This window comes from Elephas maximus, chromosome 1, assembly GCF_024166365.1.
Source record: "Elephas maximus indicus isolate mEleMax1 chromosome 1, mEleMax1 primary haplotype, whole genome shotgun sequence".
Taxonomy (NCBI): domain Eukaryota; kingdom Metazoa; phylum Chordata; class Mammalia; order Proboscidea; family Elephantidae; genus Elephas; species Elephas maximus.
This window is the reverse complement of record NC_064819.1, coordinates 213,147,075-213,170,749: the sequence shown is the minus strand read 5'-3', so window position 1 is coordinate 213,170,749 and position 23,675 is coordinate 213,147,075. Positions and strand designations below refer to the sequence as shown.

Genomic DNA, 23,675 nt, shown 5'->3' with positions numbered 1-23,675 from the left:
AATTATTTCACCAGCATCTGTGAATCCTATGTCATTTCGCTTTTAAAATATAGTCAGGAAAATAGCCGAAATAAACCTATTTTGAGAGCTTATGTGGTGAAGCAAACTCCACTGAAGTAAAGAGATCCTCAGGGCTGGAGCATTTAACCACACAGTTTCAGCAGCTGAAACTTCCAGGTGACTATGAAATACGGGCATATGCGCTTAATTTCTAATATGAGCTTAAATTTACACTTGACAGAGTCTTTTAGTAAATAGCAAATGTGCTAGAGTCTTCACCTGATCAAATATGAATTTTAAAAAGTACTTTACATACCACGAAGCTTTATATGATGCCCTTTAAAAAAAAAAAAAAACCGCGTTCATGCTTAGCGTACTTAGTGACTAACACAAAAAATTTTTAATGTCTTTTTCATCCATTAGTTTGATCAGTTTTTAAAGTCAACTGATTTTCAAACCACTTAGATATTAAAGCATCAGAGTTTCATGATGTAAAGCCTAGCTTAGCTAGAGAACCATGGCAGGACTTTACCTCTCAATATCATAAACATGGAAAATTCTAAACAAAACCACAGCAAAAAAAAAAAAAAAAAAAAAAAAATTATGTCCTCCCTATCCTTTCTTTATGTTTTGCCTCTGATTCTTCTCTCTATGTGATATTCCATTATGAGGCATTGTTTTGAACATTGGGGCTTTGCTTACGTTGCTTTCCCTTTTTCTTTTGGCAATTTGGCTTTCTATCCTTAAAATTGGGTTCTAGATGTGTTAGGGGAGTCCGTGGGTGTTGCAAACAATGAATATGTTTAGCTGCTAACTGAAAGGCTGGAGGTTCAAGTTCACGCGGAGGTGCCTCACAAGAAAAGCCCGTTGATACACTTCCCCCACAAAAAATCAGCCATTGAAAACTCTTGGAACACAATTCTACAGTGACGCATATGGGATCACCATGAGTCAGAGGCAACTTGACTGCAAATGGCTTTAGTGCATCAGGAAAAAGAAGGCAAACAATGATTTGTAATATTAAATGAACTAGACTTGAGAACATGCTTTATATACAGTATTCTTATTTTTCCTCCTTCATTACTCTGTGATCAAGAGTTGTATGTACTAGTTGGTTCATTCACACATCAGGAAGCACCTTTTAAGTTTCTAGTATAAGTGCAGCAGAGACTGGCTGGCCGTTCACCAAATCTGTGTCATGTTCTTTCTGAGCACTCGTTTTGCAATTAGATGAAGCCATATACTGAGTTCCAGTGAATGGAAGGGAGCCCTGGTGGTGCAGCGGTTAAGCATTTGGCTGCTAATCAAAAGGTCGGCAGTTTGAATCCACCAGCCGCTCCTTGGAAACCCTATGGGGCAGTTCTACACTGTCCTGTTGGGTTGCTATGGGTCAGAATCGACTCCACAGCGAAAGGTTTAGTGAATGGAAAGTGAGTAGTGGGAGTGCTGTGTGTAAATTTAAGGTGTGATTTATAAAGCCTTCCCATGTGTGACCCTCTGTGCTCCCCCCTTTCTGGCAGCTTAAAACAAACAATCATAATCATGGTGGCTTTGAATCCTTATTGCAAATGGTGAAGCCATAAGTTTGAAGGAGTCTGGGTTCTGAAATTACTCTTAGAGGGGAGCCCCTCCATCTATGAAGACACTCATTTTAGACTGTAACTGTGAATGGCATGTCCAAAGTGGGCAAGTTGAAGTCTTGCCGTCCACACTTCTAAGAAATATTCTGGTTGTATTACTTTGGACACGTCACCAGGAAAGACCAATAGTTAGAAAACGATATCATGTTTGGTAATGTAAAGGGTCAGTGAAAATGATGGAAATCCTCCATGAGATGGATTGGCACGTTAGCCACAATAATGGACTCAAGCATACCTATGGTTATGAGAATGGCCCCAGACCAGGAAGCCATGAATTGGCGCAGACTCAACAGCAACTGGTACAACAACAACAACCTTGTGTAAGAGCCGTTATGCATTTCGAATTGTGTTTGTTACAGCAGGTAGTAGTACATTAACGAACAGATAGAATCCCTGCTCCCAAGGACCTCATACTCTAGTCTTAAGGACAAGTACATCTCTGTGGCAAAGGGTGATGGACCACGTGGTGGATGTCTGCCCTATGGGATCATGGAGGAGGACTTAGAGAAAGCTTCAGGGGGGAGGGATATACTTAGACTTCAAGATGAATAGGAATAAACCAGGTAAGTTCCTGGGTCCATGAAAGGATTAAAATTTCAGGTTTGAGCTTAAGTCATGACACAGAAAGTCTGTGATAGGGATATCTCTAAAACTGTGACTGAAAGGTTATAGATGAACACTGTATCTTACAATGATCTACTGATTTCCATTGTAATGCTGTTTTCATACATATGGATTCTCTTAGTTCTTACAATAGCCCAGAAAGGTAGCAGGACAGGAATTATTAGGTCCATTTTATAGGTTAACAAACCCATCCCACTCAGTTTAAGTGATTTACCAAAGGATACATAATCAAGAAGGTTGAATTAGTTTCCTGAAGGAGAAGAGTCATGGGTAAGTGTAAATATTTAGAATTCTAGTGTAAAAGAGAATTAGCTTAGAATCCTATGTTTGGCATTTATTATCTGTGTGGCCTTTGGTCTTAGTTAACCTTCTCCACATTAAAAATGTTACATTTCAGGAGTATTGTGAGAATTTAACGAAATATTTTAAAGAGCATTGGTACTTGCCTTAATTTAGGGTTCTTTTCATGCTATCCTAGTACCTCTTAACTACAGCTCTGCCTTCTCTGTGCTCTCTTGTCCCTCTTTTTTTTTTTTTCCCTCAATACTGGCCACTACTTGGTACATAGACCAAGAACCTGTACATAGACCAAGAGGCAGTCATTCAAATAGAACAAGGGGATACTTCATGATTTAAAATCAGGAAAGGTGTGCATCGGGGCTGTATCCTTTCACCATACTTATTTAATCTGTGTGCTGAGCAAATAACCCAAGAAGCTTGATTGTATGAAGAAGAATAGGGCATCAGGAATGGAGGAAGACCCCAATCTTTCGATACACAGGTAACACAACCTTCCTTGCTGAAAGCGAAGAGGACTTGAAGCACTTACTGATGAAGATCAAAGACTACAGCCTTCAGTATTGATTACACCTCAATATAAAGAAAGCAAAAATGCTCACAACTGGACCAATAAGCAACATCATGATAAATGGAGAAAAGATTGAAGTTGTCAAGGATTTCATTGTGCTTGGATCCACAATCAACAGCCATGGAAGCAGCAGTCAAGAAATCAAAAGACACGTTGCCTCAGGCAAATCTGCTGCTAAAGACCTCTCTGAAGTGTTGAAAAGCAAAGATGTTACTTTGGGGACTGAGGTGCGCCTGACCCAAGCCATGATTTTTTCAGTCCCCTCATATGCATGTGAAAGCTGAACAATGAATAAGGAAGACTGATGAAGAATTGACAGTTTTGAATTATGGTGTCGGCAAAGAATATTAAATATACCATGGACTGCCAGAATAGTGAACAAATCTGTCTTGGAAGAAGCACAGCCAGAAAGCTCCTTGGAAGCAAGGATAGTGAGACTTCATCTCACATACGTTAGACTTGTTATCAGGAATGATCAGTCCCTGGAGAAGGACATCATGCTTGGTAAAGTACAGGGTCAGTGAAAAAGAAGAAGGCCCTCAAAGAAGATGGATTGACACAGTGGCTCAACAATGGGCTCAAGCATAACGATTGTGAGGGTGGCACAGGACTGGATAGTGTTTTGTTCTGTTGTAAATAGGGTTGCTATGAGTCGGAACCAACTCAACAGCACCTAATAACAGCAACAACTGGGTAAGACCCTGGGAAAAGCCTTCTCTTTTTTGATCTCCAGGCAGATTAAAAACAGTATGGAAGGGATGAGTTGAGCTGCTGCATGCACTATCCTGGCTGTCTTTCCCCTGTGCAGACTCTGCACCCTTAGTGTTCCCCATGCAATGAGTGAGGGGATTCCTCAGATAGTCTGCTTGAAATATAAACGAGACTGCATCATTGTCACTGTGTAACTAGCCTTAGTCAAGCAATGCCATTATCATCCCAGCCAAAGGCAAAATATGATGGCTCTAACACTGTTCTTTGGGATAGCCCAGCACTTTCCTGTGCTGTTGGATGGCCTGTAGTTAGCCCACAGAGGAAACACCCAACACCATAGCAGAAGGGTATTTCCGGTTTTAAAAAAAGAACCGTTCTTTGAATTAATTGCATGGACATAAATATTTCCCATGTATCTTGGGGACTTCCTCTTCCTCCTCCTTAGTCTCCCACAGCCTTCCCTTTTCTTCTGCTTCACCATTCCTCCTTCAGAATATCAAAAGGAAGCCGTTTGTAAGATTTTATCTTCCGGTTTTTAATAACTGTCTCCCAACAAACTTAAATCTTTCTCATTAAATATATTCTTATCGTTTTGAAGAGAAATGTATTCTTTTAGTAAATTTTTGTACATAAATTGACTCATTATGATCAGTCATGCATTTCTTGTTTCTCAGCATTTTGGATACACTTAAAAATGAAGCATCATAGATTAACATGCTTCTTAAAAATTTGAGGTGATTAGCTTAGAAAGGAATCAGACTTTATAAAAAAAGACTTTATAGAGATGCATAAATCAAGTGAAGGTGCCATCTGGCAGTTAGAATCCCACCTTATTAAACTTGAATTCTGCACTTAGCATAGTAGATGTAGAGGGGCTTAATAAGTGTTAATAATGACTACTCTCCTATCACAGATGTTAATTGAATGTAGAAAAGTACCTGAAAATTGCAGTAATAGACAGTTCAGAAACTGAGTGTGTTGACACTCTCTTGGTTTAATATAAATCATTTCTCAGATTTTTTTTTTTTGCACCTATCAAATGCAGGCTTTTATAGTGTTTTTTGCTGCCACCAAGTCCTGCTGCAACCCAGACACAAAATCTGATGTAAAGGAAAATAGTTGCTGCTTTATCTAATTTCTTGGAAAGTTCACAGGCAAAAAAAAAAGATTTTCAAAATACTGGGGAAAACTAGACTTTAGCAATTTGACCCTGATTTGAAGAGAATCTGTTATTCGTTGACATTAAATGATATGTGTATCTCTAGTCACAAGTGAGTATGCTGAATTTCAAACTAATTAATGATGCTAAGTCACTGTCATAGGGTTTGTGTTGCTATATCATTCGTTGCTAGCCCTGCAAAGGGTCTGTGTTTGCCCACTGGCTGTATCTTGGTCCAGAGATTTCCCTGATTTCTGATGTCATGAGTTTGCTGCGGTACAACTTTGAACTTTAATTACAGTTTCAGGTTGCATTATAGTAGTTAACAGACTCTGATGCCTGGGACTTTAATAATGTTGAGGGGGGGATGTTTCCATGAATGCTAATTTTTATAATAGTTTGTTGATTTTGAAGCTGTCCATCAGTGACCAGAATTCACTAATTTTTAGTCATTTTTCTATACGATCAGAGGAAACAATGAATAGCGGTATGAATATCAAATTCTTCCGAGAAAGAGCTACCCTTTTTTTGTTTTTTGGCTTTAACAGAGATTATTCTCTCACAGCCTAGTAAGCTAGAAGTCTGAATTCAGGGCGCCAGCTCCAGGAAGAAAGGACGATTCTTGATATTCTCTTCCCTTTTTCTCCGTGTTTTAGCCCCTTACAAGAAATGGCTGTCCCTGAAATTTAAAGCAACAACAACAACAAAACTCCATTGCTGTCAAGTCGATTCTGACTCATGATAACCCCTTGTGTGTGGAGTAGAACTGCTCATCTTCCTGAAGCTAACAGGATTCCCACTCACATTTGTTCTCAGATACTTAGATGGTACCATGGACAGTGCTGGGCTCTCCCTGGGCTACACCAATGACCCAAGTGACACTTTTCCGCTAGTAAGCCAAGAAATAAGTTACTTTTCATGTGTAAAACACTAGAGATACTCTTACAACATTGATATACTATTTAATAACTTCTACTTTATGAAATACAGTAAAGCTTGCCTTTTTGATATGTTCATGCTTTAAGTTATACCCATGCTAAGAGACAAAATCTATAGACAAAAACACACATATTCACAAGTGCTTGCACACATGCGAAATCAAATAACCATTTTCAGTTAATATGGTACACTTGCTCCTCTTATAGCTCAAATAATAAAAGTCAAGTACCCATTTTTGCAAATATAATGTTTGCAGCTGCTGGAAATATAGCAATGGCCAAAGCTTTTTGAGTATTTACATTGTCCTGAGTGATTTACATGTATTCCTCCCAACTGGACCAATAAACAACATCATGATAAACAGAGAAGGGATTAAAGTTGTCAAGGATTTTATTTTACTTGGATCCACAATCAACACCCATGGAAGCAGCAGTCAGGAAATCAAATGATATGTTGCACTGGGCAAATCTGCTGCAGAAGACCGTTTTAAAGTGTTCAAAAGCAAAGATGTCACTCTGAGGACTAAGGTGGGCCAGACCCAACCCATGGTGTTTTCAATCTCCTTGTGTGTATGCAGAAGCTGGGCAATGCATAAGGAAGGCTGAAGAAGAATTGACAACTTTGAGTTATGGTATTGGTAAAGAATATTGAATATACCATGGACTGCCAGAAGAACAACCAAATCTGTCTTGGAAGAAGTACAACGAGAATGCTCCCTAGAAGCGAGGATGGTGAGACTTTGTCTCACATACTTTGGACGTGTTATCAGGAGGGACCAGTCCCTGGAGAAGGACATCATACTTGATAAAGTAGAGGGTCAGTGAAAAAGAGGAGGACCTCAGTGAGATGGGTTGTCACAATGGCTGCAACAACGGGCTCAAACATGGCAATGATTATGAGGATGGTGCAGAAAAGGGCAGTGTTTCCTTCTCTTGTACATAGGGTCGCTATGAGTCAGAACTGACTGCATCGCACCTAACAACAACAACAACATCTCATTTAATAAGAGGTGGGTAGTGCAAATCGTTAATGCATTCAGCTTCTAACCGAAAGGTTGGAGCTTCAAGCCCACTGAGAGGTGCCTTGGAAGAAAGGCCTGGTGATCTACTTGTAAAAAACCAGCTATTGAAAACCCTACGGAGTACAGTTCTATTCTGACACACATGACGACAACTTTTTTGTTGTTGTTGTAATTTTTTTAATCTCATTTAATAATTGCAACATCATCTTAGCATAAATATTATTATCCAAGTTTTATTTTGAAGAAGCAGAAGTTTGGAGAGTTAGGAATTTAACCAAAGTCTTTTTTCTCTCAGCTAGTGAATGATGTGTTAGAATTAAGACCCAGTTCTGTCTTAACTCCATAGTCCACGTACTTCATCACTCTGATACTGTTATCATTTGGTTACCCTTGACCTTAAGCAGTCAGCAGCAGAATTGCTTCTCATTTTGAGAGAGCAGGATAGGCAGATAAATGCCACCTGGGTAAAAGACTGTACAACCTTGTTATTCCTTGGAGTCATGCCTTCCTGGTGGTGTGCAGGTAGAGCTAGGACGTGAAGAATAATAATCAAATCAATTTGAACAAAAGTATTTTAATCATAGCATTTGTATGATGCCTTTGATTCCAAGGATCAGAGAGCCTGACCCAAACTATATAAAGCAAAAAATGGGAAAATTATTGGCTTACAATTCTCAACAGTCCAAGGGTAGTGTGCTTTCAGGCATGGCCTGATCCAGAGACTTGTGATGTCCTCAGGATCTGGTTTCTTTTGTTAGGGTTCTTTTGATTCTGTCCTCTCTGTGTAGCAGATTTGTCCTCAGGCTAGCTCCCTGCGTGGTGGTAACAGTGCTAGGAAAGACTCCTGACCTCCTCTCCCTACCACATAAATCAAAGGAAGAGAGAATTTCTAATCGCTTCTTCCTTCACGTGGGACAGGCACTAGCCACTGTTACCCAGAAGCCCAATTCAGAATTCTTTTTAATGCTTTGCCTTGACATAAATTACCATGAGCGACAAAGGGAAGGATTTTCTAGACGTGGGTACGCACTCCTTGAGCACACCAAGCACATATGCATACATGGGAAAAGCTGTTTTTCAAGAAGAATAACTCTGTGTTTATAATTTTGGGTGCCGTTGTCTTCATTCACTAAATAATTTGTTTTCCTATTAGTTTAAAATTCGAATTACTGTCTCCTTGAGGAAAGTATTTCAGATTCATTCCATTTGATGAGTTACAAGTATTTCCTTTGTTCCATGTAGAAAAGGGCTGTGAAACAATTTAGAACAAAATATTTTAGTTCAGTTTGGACTTCGCTTGTGTAGATTAAGTTTAATTAACACTTAAAAATAAAATTTCCCTTCCAGAACTTTCAAGGGTAACTATTTTACAATCTAACCTCAGTTTGTATTCATAGAAATTAAACCAAATAATGCTAGTTGCCAGAGAAAATAAGCTGACAGTAACATGAAAACCCTCCAATTATAGTAAAACCCTCCTTGGTAAAGAGGTACTATTTAAGTATGTTTTCCATATGTTGTGCTCATATGTTTAGGTTCTGAGTTCTATGTCCATGTTGTCGGGTTTTTTTGTTTCTCTCTCTTGCTTATTTATGCCCTAGGAGTCCTACCTTCTGTCTCCCTTTCTCCATCAGGAGAACAGAAAGGAAGATCTATTTTATGAAACAAGTCATGGTAAAAAGAAATCAAACCCACTACCGTGGAGTCGATTCCAACACATAGTAACCCTATAGGACAGAGTAGAACTGTCCCACAGAGTTTCCAGGGAGCGCCTGGTGGATTTAAACTGCCAGCCCTTTGGTTAGCAGCAGTAGCACTTAACCACTACACCACCAGGATTTCCACAAGTCATGATAGTAGGTAATTAAATAAGGTTTCCCACAGGCTTGTTTATTATACTATTTCTTTCATTCTATTCACTTAGCTCCAGTTTTGGAACAATGTGTTTATTGTTATCAAGTTTGAAGGGAAAGGACCTGGTTAGATGTAATATCAAAAGAGCCATGTTCCAAATGCAGAAACGTTAAGAGCGAATGTGCTGTGCTATCCGTGTTATCTTCAGTGGCAGAGTCCTGTCACTTTCGTGGACAAGGAGTCACTGAGTAGATGTGAATATTTAAAGGTGTTTTCCAGTGTATCATTAATTCCTCCCCCCCGCCCCCCAAGTTAAGAAAACTAGTTATCTTGGTGGGTTTTTTTTTTTGCATATCTTTCCTTTTATTTACTAAAGGTGAATTTCTAATGTAGAACGTGCCAGGCAAAGATAAAACAAGTCCTTTTTTAGCTTCTAGGTTGGGGATGTTGCATGCCTGCACAAGAGCCAGTTACCGTTAAGTTGATTCAGATTCATGGTGACCCATGTGTTTCAGAGTAGAACTGTGCTCCTTAGGATTTTCAGTGGCTGTGTCCTTTCATAAGTAGATTGCCAGACCTTTCTTCTGAGGAGCCCCTGGGTGGATTTGAACCACCAACCTTTTGGTTATCGTGTGCTCAACTATTTGTGCCATCTAGGAACTCCACCTGCAACAGAGGAAGAGTAGAACTCACATGCCTGGTCCTTCCCAGCCTTTGTATGTCCCTACTTCAATGGAAACTCACAGATGGGTGAATACTAAAATGATTTCTATTTAGTGAATACAATTAATAAAAGTTTGTTGACAGATGTGAACAGAAGATTTAGGCTGGCCTTGATAAATCCTGAAGAAGTCACAGTGATCTATTGTGTAAAAGCTTTCTAACTGGTTACTATGTTGGTAGTACTTGCTCTGGGACCTCAGTGAAGTAGGACGTGTTAGGACTCAGGCCTTTTAATGTCTTCTGTTTTAGATTCTTCAGCAACATAAGGGTAAAGCAAAACTCTCCATTCATATCAACAAAAACAATTTCTACTATTTGGCAGTTTAAAATAGACAGATTGTCATCTCGATTTTCCACTCGCTAATTAAGCTGCGTAGAAGTGGGCCAGCACGTTTATCATTCCCATTTTACACATAAGGAAATCCAAGCTCAGAGAAAGCAAGTAACTCACCCAAGGTCAGTCCATAGCAGAGGGCATTTTAAACCTCTCTCTCTCCCAAACACGAGTTGCATACAGGCTCTCTTAGCACTGGCTTACAGGATCCATGTGGTTCCATGGAAATAGCTTTGCACTGAGAAGGAGGAGGACGGGGGCTTCTCACTGTGTGATCTTTGAGTAATTGCTTAACCTCTCTGAGCCCAAGTTTCCTCATTTCTAATAATGCTTACTCTTCTTATGTTAGAGGGACATTATGAGGCTGAAATTACATCCTTTGAAAAATAAAATAATGTACATATACAAGACATTATTATAACGCTTTCTTTTGCTAGTTGCTAATTAAAAGAAATATAATCTACTAGTTCAAGTCGTGTACACCCATTAAAAACCATAGAGCAGATGCTGCAATAAAATTAATTCTGGCACCCTGTCAAAGGCCCTCAATAAAACCAAAGCAAGCCTGATAGAAATTAGGCAAAATGATACCATATTTAATTTTGTAATCCTCTTTGTGTCTTTGTTTGCTTATTTGTTTTTGCTTATTTTTCTCCACTTTTGTTTGTTTTCATGAGAATCTGTACTAAGGAAGAATTCTTAATATGATTTTTTAAAGCAAAATCTTTTCCTTTTGGTGACATATGAGAGATGGAAGTGAGAACCCAAAAACATCAGTAAATGTGGAATTACTGGACAGTGTGTGAATTGAGACCATTCGTGGGCCTGAAGATTTTGGCAAGCCATTTTGAAAACTGAAACGAAAACATTATTTCTCTGATTTATTATAATTTTTTTCAGGGTGAATTATTTCTGCTTGCATTGTTTAAATTGTGTTTTCCAAATTACCTACATGGCTATGAAGAGTTTAAGAATAAAGCCAGTATGCCCATTTTGAATAATGGTTAATGTTGACTGAAATCCAAACTGCAAAATTCTAAACACATTCTCTGGTATTTGGATTTTGTTTAAAAAAACAAAGATCAAACTAAATCACATATAGTCATTTAATTGAAATGACAGGAAAAATAGTTTTCAGGCCCTTTAATTCATTGTTTAAAACTTTAATAACATGTAATGTAATTTTTAATAATTTAATAATTTTAATAAAACAGGATAGTTGAAAGGAGCCCTGATGGCACGATGGTTAAGCACTCGGCTGCTAACTGAAAGGTCAATGGTTCAAACATACCAGCTGCTCTGCAGGAGAGACTAGTGATCTGCTCCCGTAAAGATTACAGCTTGGGAAACCCCATCTATTCTACTCTGTTATATAGGGTCTCTATGAGTCAGAACTGACTCAATGGCACACCACAACGGGATGGTTAATGCTTATGTCACACTTCAAAAGAAGAGTGTGGTTTGAGACTTGAAATGCCTTCAGATCAAATGGGTTCAAAATTTGTTAAAGTCCACATTTCTAAATCTGATTTTATACCCCATGGATGTTCAAAAAATACAAAACATCCATCCAGCCTCTTGAATTCACTCCCCGGGATTTGTGTGTGAGATCTGCCAATTGAAGTTAGGTGTGTCCAAGAGGATGTCAGATGTGTTTACCACGTCTGCTGCGGAGCTTTGACAGTCGCTGGAAATTTGACCATGTCTCAAAGATAATATAATTTGACCATATTATTTCCATATTATTCATTTACAGTCCCTTAGAGACAGAGAAGATTATTAGTATTTCCACTGAATTGTGTTATATATCCCTTTTCTGTTGTATTTATGAAATCATTTCTTTTCAGGGAATCAATACAGTTGAAGGCTGAAGGAAAAGACAAACATTCAGGGAGTTTCCACAGTACTTTTATATACCTGGAACCACTTCGTTTTTCACAGTTGGACTGCTCAAACGCTATTGAAATGTACAAAATAGATTCAATTCTTCTAGCCAAACCAAACCAGTTGCCGTCGAGTCCATTCCAACTCATAGCGACCCTATAGGACAGAGTACAGCTGCCCTGTAGGGTTTCCAAGGAGTGCCTGGTGGATTCGAACTGCTGACCTTTTGGTTAGCAGCCATAGCTCTTAACCACTATGCCAGTCCCTAGCTATATTCATTGTATGTTTTGCAATAGTCCCCATTATTGTGTGTGTGTGTGTTGGTAAGTGTGAATACGAGACAATAGGAAACAAAAGTAAAAATAGTACTTGAAGCTAGCAGTGATGTTAGTGACCAAAATACATGCCAAGAAAACCTAGATACTTCAGTAGAGGAAGGCCACAAATTTAGATTTTTAGCTTTCTATCAGCCAGCCTAAAGAGGGACATAGAACAGGCCCCAAATGTAGTGTTTGTGAAGTCAGTTTTCAGTAAAACTAATTCTTCCTGACACTGAAACAATATAAATTTCTCCCATGTCTCTTCATTTTAAATCATTAGAAGCCTAGGAACCACACAGCTCATTTTTCATTGCTAAATAAACCAGAATAGACACCTAATCTTGCTCGTAGTAGCAAGGAATGCATATTTGGGTAATCATTGAATTGGGTGGGGGAAGTGGCCTAGAATCATTATTAATTTCTCTTGATAAATTATTGATTAAAATGCTGAAAAAAGTCACCTCAATCACTAATAACACCATAAAAAATGAATATTCAGACCAAGAAAAAATATTTTCTAATTGCCTAAACAATGTAAGTACAGATGGCTATTTGTGATATTCTGCTTTAGGTAGTTGTATAGAATGATGAGAGTGGATATTTTTAATTATTGCCTTGGCCCCGTCACCTTTAAAAAATCAGCTTATTGGGTACTTACTTGCCAGATGGAGTCCCTGGGTGGTACAAATGGTTAACATACTTAGCTGCTAACAGAAAGGTTAGCGGTTCGGGTCCAGCCAGTGATGACTGGACAGAAAGGTCTGATCTACTTCTGAAAAATCAGCCACTGAAAACCCTATGGGGCACAGTTCTACTGTGACATACGTGGGGTCGCCATGAGTCAGAATCAACTCAATGGCACCTCTTTTACTGGTGTTATGCTGGGCATCCTTGGTTACAACACCACGAGTGGGAGGGATTGCTGTTTGCATTTGATGAGTTAAAAAGAAGGATCAGAGAGATTAAATAAATTGTCCAAGATTACACAGCTACCAAGAATTAGTACTAGCACAGAGTATGGATTTCCTGGATCAAAATCCAGAATTCTTCTCATAGCACCTTTTCTCTCTCATTCCAATAATCTTATTCACTTTTGAAAAATGTGATAAATTATCAGTTGTGAGGAAATGGCATGTCACATCTCTTGCTTGGCCGTTGATCATCACTCGGGGCAGAGGCAGAAGGTTTTGGCTGTGTTGTCTTCAGATGCTTCAAATTCAAGTTCAGGAGCTGCCTTCCTCCCCACCCCCAGTTTTCAATGATTTTTCACATTTAGATATTTGGTATAAGTATACATAGAGCCAGCATCAAACTTCGCAGCTCTCTAGCAATTTTAATAACCACTCCAATAAATAAAGAAGTAGCAAGAGAAAAGTGAGAAATTGGAGAGACCAAGATAAATTAACATTTCTTGTCTATATCTTGAGTAGAGATGTAAGCCTAAATCTTAACCATTCAGTTTAGTTACTGAGATGAGATAGATACTTGACAACGGGTAAAATGTTTGGATTTTTACACATATGATTTGGTAAAATATGCATTTCTGCCACCTTTTTAAATCTAAATTTCCAGCACAATTTATCTACTTTCTGTACCTCTTAACATTTCGAAGATAATTTGTTCTTATGTCTTATGGCTGGAAGAGTGCCAGAAATTCTAATACTAATCCTCTTTTGAAATTTTGGGATGCTCAACTTCCCAGAAATCAAATTAGGTCAATCACACCGTCTCACTGGGCGTCAGTTTCCTCAATTGTTGTGTCTGGAGGTGGTGTTGCTAAGATGCCTTCCACCTTCCTTGTCTGAGGGCTTGTGATGCTGTTTGCCATTCCTCAAACAAGAACACTTTCTTCTTCAGGTGCTGGACACACACACACACAGGTTTATTTATGCTCATTCATAGTTCATTTATTAATTTCCTCATATTTATTTATTATTTATTCATCCATCCATTCAACCCACAAATCTCTACTAGAGTGCCGACTTTACGAGCCACTGCCCTAGGTCTTGTGGGATATTCAAATGGCTTTTGACTTTAAATGTATTTCATATACGGTTGACTATATGTAATTAATTTGATAATGGAATGAATCAATATTCTATATATTAACTAATAATTTGTACTTCTATAACTCCGTAAAGGAGCTCTGGTGGCGCTGTGGTCAGATGCTCTACTGCTTACTGAAAGGTTGGCGGTTCAAACCCACCAGCGCTCCGCAGGAAAAAAATGTGGCAGTCTGCTTCCATAAAGATTTACAGCCTTGGAAAACCAACCAGGCAATTCTACTCCGTCTTACAGGGTTGCTATGGGTCAGATTTGACTCAGTGGTGGATCGGGTTTAGGTTAAAACTCAATAATATTTCTAAAATCAAAATAGGCCATTTTTTACATTTACAGTATAAAGGAGATGTTCTCTGCTTCACTTTTAAAGAAACAGTCAAATTACTGTATATAAAGTTTTAAAAATATGCCTTAAATCTACTATTTATACATACTGGCTTACAGTTCATCTTTAGAGGTTTTTGAAAAGTAAAAGATAATTTTTTGGATATAGTGTATTATCAAATTACTTGGAAATACTTATTAATTTACCATACATTCTGATGTGCTTACTGATGGATTACACCTCAACATAAAGAAAATAAAAACCCTCACAACTGGACCGATAAACAACATAATGATAAATGGAGAAAATATTGAAGCTGTCAAGGATTTAATTTTTTTGGATCTACAATCAACGTCCATGGAAACAACAGTCAAGAAATCAAAGGATGTATTGCATTGGGTAAATCTGCTGCAAAAGACCTTTTTAAGTGTTAAAAAAAAAAAAAAAAAAGATGTCACTTTGAGGACTAAGGTGCACCTGACACAAGTCATGGTGTTTACAATTGCCTCATATGCATATGAAAGCTTGACAATGAATAAGGAAGACCAAAAAAGAATTGAAGCCTTTGAATTATAATGTTGGTGAAGAATATTGAGTAGACTAACAGAAGAATGAACAAATCTGTTTTGGAAGAAGTACAGTCAGAGTGCTCCTCAGAAGCGAGGATAGTGAGACTTTGTCTCATGCCATTTGGACATGTTACCAGGAGGAACCAATCCGTGGAGAAGGGCATCATGCTCGGTAAAGTAGAGGGTCAGCGAAAAGAGGAAGACCCTCAATGAGATGCATTGACACAGTGGCTGGAACAATGGGTTCAAACATAGAAACGATTGTGAGGATGGTGCAGTACCAGGAAGTGTTGTGTTGTACTTAGAGTCACTGTAAGTTGGAAACAAGTCCATGGTACCTAACAGCAACAACAACAACCTTAAGAGATAGTCTTCTTCCTAAGACTGTTGAAGGCCCCCTGGCAAATGGCTGTTTAAACCTCCAACCAACTCTCTCTCTCACTCCCAGAGATGACCTAGCCCCCCCCACCACTTTCCTGAGAAGATAAAAGCATCATAATGGAGCCCCTCAGTTTCTCTTCTCTTTATCTAAACAGCTATCTTGCTTCATTATTTCCTCCTTCCTTCCAGTCTAGAACAGAAGAGTTTATTTTCTTTCTTCTGAAACTAATCCTTTTATCTATACTTTGAGGTCTCTTTTCTTTTTCACATTCCCAAGAGTTTATTCTGTTAATTATCTTATCTCTTGTATCTTTTTCTCCTTAGCTTTATATACCCTTTGTCTTAAAACAAACTTCCCTTCAATCTGGATTCTTTTTCAGTCTACATATTTGCAGACGTCTGTCCAAAAAAGATGGAAAGAGATGGGATATCAGTTTGAACTTTCTAAAATATCTCTATGATTGTGGCAATCATCTTCTTAGAGCCTCCCATGGCTCCCACTGCCTACCAAATAAAGTCCCTTTGTCATCTGCCACAACCTTTCCCTCCAAACCCCAACTTCTATTATCTCAATATACCCAATGTTCCAGTCACACCAACTGTTTCTCCAACATTCCTTTCATTTCTTTATTGTACAGTGATAATATTCACATTAAATGCCTTTCCTTTGCATCTCTACCTGCCAAATCCTAGCTAGCCTTCCTTCAAGATCTAAGATACTATTTTTTTTTAATGTAGCATTCCCAAGCAATTTATTGTTTCTGTACTACCTACCAAATAAAAACATTCAGGGACAGAAAACAGGGGAAGGAAAATGAGAAGATGAATCACAAATGAAAAGAAAAATGATGTTATTTATAGGAAACATCTAATTGGCCCGGCCTTTTGCAAAAACAATGCAGGCATACACCATTCTGCAGGACCAGTAGTACCTGTGGTGGTGGGATTATCCTATTTTTTTGTGAAAATTTGGTATTCTGAACCACCAGCTCACCTCCAGTGACTGCTAGTGAAAGAGTTATCCTTTCTTTTAGGAAGGTGAGGTCATGATTCTGCTAAACGTATTATTTTAATAAGTGTTTCGCTATAAGAGCATAAGAAGCTTGATGAAGGAAAATAGCTTATGCAGAAAAAGGATTGTGAAGTAATTATTTTTGTTTTGGACACTAAACAATGCACTGCTTGTAAAAACTGATATTATGACACCTAATTTTGCTACCACTTATTCATTTTGGAAGAAGTGATTTTTTCATTGAATTTATCTGCATTTTTCTATGAAAATGGACAGTCAGTTCAATGGAGCATTGGTTTTTAGTTGTTTGCCATTTTCGGTTTCTTTGAGTAACTTCAAAGCCATAAACGTCTTTGTTCATTCAATGATCAATATCATTTGTATTTCATTTTTCATTCTTTTACTCATTCAGTCTGTTTCTACTATGTTGTTACTGTTGTTGTTAGGTGCCGTCAAGTCAGTTCTGACTCATAGTGATCCTATACACAGAGTAGAGCGGGCCCATAGGGTTTCCAAGGAACGGCTTGTGGATTTGAACTGCCGACCTTTTGGTGAGCAGCCAAGCTCTTAACCACTGGGCCACCAGGGCTCCAGTTTCTGCTATAGGGTCAGATTAATAAACTTCCAATAAGAGGAAGTGATATGGATACTGGAAAATAATTGACTTAAAAGTTTAAAGACTTAAACCAAAGCTCAGACCCATCAGAGTTAGCTGTGGGTCTTTAAGCAAGCCTTTTGACTTCTCTGGTTGTCAGTTTTTTGTTGTTTTTTTCACTGTTTCTTTCTTTCTCTCTCTCTTTTTCTTTCATTCTCTCTTTTTTTTATCTGTTAGCTGGCTGAGGAATTCAGTTACTTTTAAATTCTTTCACGTTACTAAAAATGCATCTATAATTTAGGATAATCTCAAAAATTAAATGGTGATAGAAGTTTATAGTTTATATTTGCTCTTAAAACATATTAGATACATGATTTATTTGATGTCAAATCTGGGGCCAGGAAAACAAACCTCAGTTACAATTCTGGTCTTAGAAAACATGATCAGCTGAATGATGATATGTATTTAAGGCCACATGTGGGGAAAAGTTAGCATTGCCAACACCAGACGATCATAGCTGAGATGCGGGATGATGGCTGCAGGGCACTATATGATCCTGAATCATCAAAGAAAGATTAAATTGTGTTCTGTGTACTGTAATTAACTCAAGGAGAAGGCTAATGCACTTTTGGAAATAATCATTAGCAGATGTTAAAACAAAAATAAGTTTCTCTGTGATCTTTACCTAACCATAAGGTTGTATAACTAGAACACCTTATCCCCTAAGCATCCCCATGAACTAACATTTCACCACACTGAAGTATATTAAACTATAGAGAAACTGGAATGATAGTCTTGTATTTTTACTTCATCTGACAAATGTACTTATTTCTAAATCTTAACATTGAAAATGCCGTATTCATATATTAGCACACATAAACCAAAAACCTGTTGCCATCAAGTCGATTTTGACTCATAGAGACCCTGTTGGACAGAGTAGAACTGCCCCGTGGCGTTTCCAAGGCTGTAATCTTTCTGGAAGCAAGCTGCCACATCTTTCTCCAGAGGTGTGTCTGGTGCATTCTAACCTTCAACCTTTCGGTTAGCAGCCAAGTTCTTAATCAATGTGCCACCAGGTTTTCATTAAAAATATAGCTCAATATCATTGCCTTTATAAAGCATTTCCTAAGTCTCTGATAGAATTGACCATCCCTTCTTTTGTGGTCCCCCTATACTGTGTTTATATTTATATTCAAGCACCTAAAATAATTTGTTGAACTCGTTTGTTCACAGTTATCTCCCTCCTGGGCTCTGAGTTCTTTGACTAGAGTGCCTGCCTTTTCCTCTTTTGTACTTTGTAAGCTTAGCCCATTTTCTGGCCGGTAGTAAGCATTTAATAAATGTCCAAAAGTGTCATAAAATAGTCAGAAATCCTAATTACATAGGGTTAAGTTCCAATCACTAATTCTCATGAGCCTGCTTTGTAAAATAGTTTTAATTTACCCAGTGTTTCATTTCATATCTTTTCTGTGTACCAGCACTGACCGCTCAGACAGATTTTAGAACCAGACCCTAAGAGAAATTGTCAAGTAGGCTAATTTCGATGCTGTTTGCCCCAGCCTCCTCTTCTGAATACTCCATTGGAGTCCCTCTTCTCTTGCTTCTCTTGCATCTTCTTGACTTTCCAAAGCCTTCTTTCTACATTGGTTTCCCAGGAATGAATTGCTTTATGTTTCAAAATTACCATTTTTCCCTTTCCTACTCATATCTCTGTAACCTTTTTTCTTCTTCTTCTTCACATTCCAAACCCCAACTCCAACCCTTCCCTTCATATTGAAACTGTTCCTAAAGATCCAAGTTTATAGTCATCATACTTATAAAAGTGGTTATGTATGTTTATGTTCATGTATCATTCCAACCTGTGTCTGCCTTCACTACCACTTCCCAACCTCCTCCTACCCCATCATTCTAAACACTACAAGGTAGAATGATTGGCAATTCTAGAGCCTTTTGTTTTGTTTTATAAAGGAGAAAACATGCCCCTCTACATAAAACTTGTGGAATTGATGAAGTGTATCTCAAACACCCATTTCTCTTTCAGTACCCTTCTCTCTTCTGTAGTCACTGCTTTTGAATCTCTTTGGACCTCCTACTATAAACTAAAGGTATTTTCTCTAATGTATGAAAAGTAGTGTTTGTTCTTTTCAATATGTCATTCTTAGATACCCTTTTTAACTGAGAAATATAGGTAGCATATCTTGTTTCCAGGTCCTCTTTAGCAATCATCCCTAGATTTAATGCAAGTAATTACTGTTTTTAACTGTGACAACTCTCTTCTAAATTATTAATGGTTTATTATGTAAGCTCTTTTACTAAAATTATTATCTAGCCTGCATTTGTGTAACCTCAGAAAAGACAAGGGTGAGGGGAGGTACTTATCTTTGTATGAGAGATGTGCCAGTGAAACTTTAACCTCTTACAAGATTCATCCAAGAGTCATATTTAAAAAGAGAGTAAAAACCAAAAACCAAACCTACTGCCCTCGAGTCGATTCTGACTCATAGTGACCCTGTAGGACAGAGTAGAACTGCCCCATAGAGTTTCCAAGGAGCACCTGGTGGATTCAAACTGCTGACCTCTTGGTTAGCAGCCGTAGTACTTAACCACTATGCCACCAGGGTTTCCAAAGAGAGAGTAACTTGTTTTAAAATTATTTGGAAGAATAGAGAATGGAAATAATAAAGTTCTTCTGGAAAAAAAATGGACATTTGAAAACTTTATCTATCTATCATCATCTATCATCTACCTACCTACCTACCTATCATGATTCGCCTGACCCTATCCTTGCTTAGTATAATGATAATAACCAGTAAACATTCAAGAATAAATATGTAATATGAAGGATTCAGTGATTTTTTTTAAGAGTAGAAAGGCTGAGAAACCACGAGGATAAAAACTGTAATACTTAAACTTCCCAAGTATTTTTTTTACAAATAAGAGATAGAGGATTGGAAAATATATTCAAGGGTCTCTCCCGTGAACCTGAGGCAGGCAGAAGAATATGTCTGTACCTTGTTAGTAAAAGGGAAGATAATTTTCACCTCATAATTAGGAATGAATTTTAAATGACCTGGGGATATTTAACAAGATCTGTTGGCACTATTTTCTGAAAACTTGTTAGTTTTATGAAATATTAAGCATTTATTGCCTGGTGATTTTTTTTTTATGAATTTAATAACCTAAAAGTAGACTTAAAGAAATGAAAATTCCTACACTTTTCTTTTATTCTGTTATTTAAATGGTATTCTGTGTGAAGGATTGGTTTTTAGGGAATATAAGCATGAGTTGTCCTACTACATTCTCTACAGCTGTTTGCAGGAATATTTTTCTTTTATTTTGATGGAGGAACTGAGGCCCAAAAATACAGTTAAAATTATCGCAAAAATAATTTTCCAAGTTGGTTATCTCCCCATCTGTCTTGTAGTAGTAGCAACAGTTACCTCCCTTGTAGAGGCCATTACTGATTCCAGTTTGCAACAGAATGATTTGTGCAAAATTGATGAAGTCTGTGGCATATCTTTTATGTTACTGTCTTCTGGATCTTTGCTTTATCACACAAATTCTCTGGAAGTTTCTGGCAAACAAAATGTAAGTATAACATTATCACCATTGCTTTTCTGTTCTTGAAGGGAAAACTCAAACATTAAAGAGGCCATGAGTTATAAACCTCTCACTGGGTGAAAAGAGAGAGTTCCTGTAATCCAAATCTCAGATACATGTGCATGTCAGGAGACGAGTGTTCTCCATTTCCTAGAGCCACAGTTTCTTAAAGTAAGATTGGAACAGCAGAGCCAAAACTGGGAAGATGGCACCCACCATGCTCATCTGGGGCTACTCAAGTACTCTGTTTTACTTGGGGAAGCTGTTGGTAGGAATGAGGGTATCTGGGTTTGGGAATGGGTGCTCCCTGTCTCACAGCTGCAACACAGCCAGAGGAAGTGGATGTCAGTACTGGCCAACCAAGGACTGAGCTCTCCTTTTACTTTCTTGCCTCTTAGTTCACTGACTGTGGGGTTGTCAATCACAGGTAGTCACTGAGTACTGCAAGTTATTATTCCCCATAAGTAGCTACCTCTGTAGAATCTTGGCCCATTTATGTCATGGGTAAGTTTTGCTCAGAGTGCAAAACAGAACTCAATGATGAACTCTTATTTTCTACTGGGAGGACACCATAATTTACCTTAGTATCAAATCAGGTTTTTTTTTTTTTTTAAGCACTTTTACTTGAGAGTGAGAGGCTGTGTGTGTGTCTGTGTGTGTGTCTGTGTGTTAAAAAAATAGAGGTCTAGTCAATGATTTCATAGAACATATGTGGTATTTTTTAGGACACCATCACTATTTCATCAGTGTTTAACTTTTGTTACTATTGGTGTAATGGTACACAAAAAAAACAACCAAACCCATTGCCATCGAGTCCAACTCATAGCAACCCTATAGGACAGAGTAGAATTGCCACATAGGATTTCCAAGGAGCTGCTGGTAGATTTGAACTGCAGACCTTTTGGTGAGCAGCCCAGCTCTTAACCACCGTGCCACCAGGGCCCCAATAGCATACCAGCCACTTTTTATGCCTCTGAACTTCATAGGTAGACCTTATTCCGGTTCTAATGCATTTAGTGTCAAGGTGGATCTCTTTTGACCTGAGTTGGAACTCATAGTTGTGTAGGTTGAGCATTATATTAGGTGGGGCTTCCTGGATGTGTTAGTTTTGTAAACTTTTGTCTTCATTTCCTTTATTTCTGTGAGATAGGAGTTGCAAGCGTGATTTCGGCTTTCCTATGTGATACTTGGGGAGCCCTGATGGGTTTATTTTGGTTTTTCTGTGTCATATCTGGAAAACCAGAGGTTCCTCCTGTAACTTAATGAAAAGGCACTCACAATAAACTGTGTATTTAGTTCTTATTCGTATATTGTCATACCATAGATCATTGGTGCCACTGTGCCACTAGACTTATTGGTGGCTTATATTATCAGATCATATATCTCAAAATTCATAATTCATATCACAAATTCTAAATTAGTTTTTGAATCAGCATGCCATATTCATGAAAATACATAGCATCAATTTTTTTTAATAAAAATTTAGTATCAAAAGGATTAATCACTCATGCTATTTGGCTTTGATGAAGCTTTCATTTTTGAGAATAGAGCTTGTTAGATGTCATTTTGAAAGGCAAAAAAAGAAAAAGGTTGACTTGAGGCAAGAACACAGTTTAAAAAAGAAAATAAAGCTAGCATTTGCTTAATAATTTGCCCTTTTCAGCAACAGAATCTTATCTGACCATCCACATTCATCTGTTTGCTGACGTGGTTCTTACTTCAATTGCAGAAGCTATTTTTGCACCTTTTGTGTCTTTTGAGGAACCGAGTGGGCCTACTTAGAATGATTCATGTCTCAAAGTGCACAGGGTGTCCTGAAATGCTACCACAGTGATGTGCAGAAAAGAGGAGGAGAATTAAAGCAACCTGCTTCTTTTAAGCATTTCTGATGCTCACTTGAAGTGGTTCCAGAGAAAGGCATACTTTAACTGTCATGTCTCCCATGCTTTTAGTCCTTTCTACGAACGTTTTGGTAATAACTCACCTGGAAGAAGGAGCAACGTTTTTGTTTTTTTAAATGACAAATATGCAGTAACCATCTATGGGCAGTGTAGTAATATGATCATTTGTTACAGACCGTTTATACTGGAAGATAAACCATCTTAAGATGGTTAGTCAAGTAATCTATTTGGTGTAAGTAGTTTGACAGCTCTTCCGTGCATTTCTTAAGTACTCGAAAGTCCTTTTCTTTACTTCTTACTGGAGATGAAGTCTCGGTATTTTACTTTGGCTGTTTTTGGTTTTCAATTTAAAAAATTACTTGCAGCCCAGAACATAGCATTACTGAAATAAATTAACTAGAGAAAAGAACTTGTTAAGAGATTGTCTGAGAGTTCATCCTGTGGCCTTTAGTTGCTGATGGACCAAAAGAAATTTTGTAGGATCTCAGCCCCAAGGCAGAACTGTATCATGGACGCCAATGGCATAATTTCTAGTTCTAAAACATTAAGTTTTAACTCTCGCATTATTTTCATAATTGCCTTCACTTTAGCTGTTACAGGCAATTCCCAGCTAATACAAGTATTTACTCAAAAGATTTAAACTATGTTTTTAAAAAAGGAAATTTTTTTTCTTGGGGGAAAAAAAGGCATCTGGAGAGCTCCAGTTCCAAATTTTCTTTCCTAAGGGAAAGCAGTTTTTGTGGGTGAATAATAAGCATGACTATTAAATTGGTTACGAGTGTCATCGTCTTCTAAACCTTCTTGTTCATTTTTAGATTCCCAGACGTTGTGCATGCGTTCCTGTGGGGAGAATTGGCATCTTGGAAAGCAAAGACGGTTGCGATGCAGATTTTTGATATGAGGATAAAAGGTTAATAACTAAAACTTATTCTTTTGCTCTCTTAGTTTCACATTTAACTTGAAATATAGTTTTTGCCTACAGTGCACCCATATGCAAATTGATTTTGTCATCAAATCATCAAAAAACAATGTATATTACATTTAGAGAGGAAAGTGTTCTGAAGGTTTTGCTTCGTTTTATTTTGATTTACATGAAAGACTAATTTTTAATTATGATCTCACTCAATTCTTTATGACCAAGTTTATTTTAATAT

The 23,675-nt window shown here is 37.8% G+C and overlaps 1 protein-coding gene across 11 annotated transcripts in view; it reads left to right on the top strand.

Moving 5' to 3' along the window:
• The window catches only part of HIVEP2 (HIVEP zinc finger 2), a 238,237-nt gene that overhangs the window by 175,337 nt on the left and 39,225 nt on the right, over positions 1-23,675 (top strand). For 10 of the 11 annotated variants that reach the window (XM_049902484.1, XM_049902432.1, XM_049902462.1 and 7 more), the window contains one exon: positions 23,337-23,431. The exons of the other annotated variant lie outside the window; for it this stretch is intronic. The gene's annotated coding sequence lies outside the window, so the exon portion shown is untranslated. The remainder of the gene's footprint in view (positions 1-23,336; positions 23,432-23,675) is intronic. 11 annotated transcript variants of the gene reach the window in all.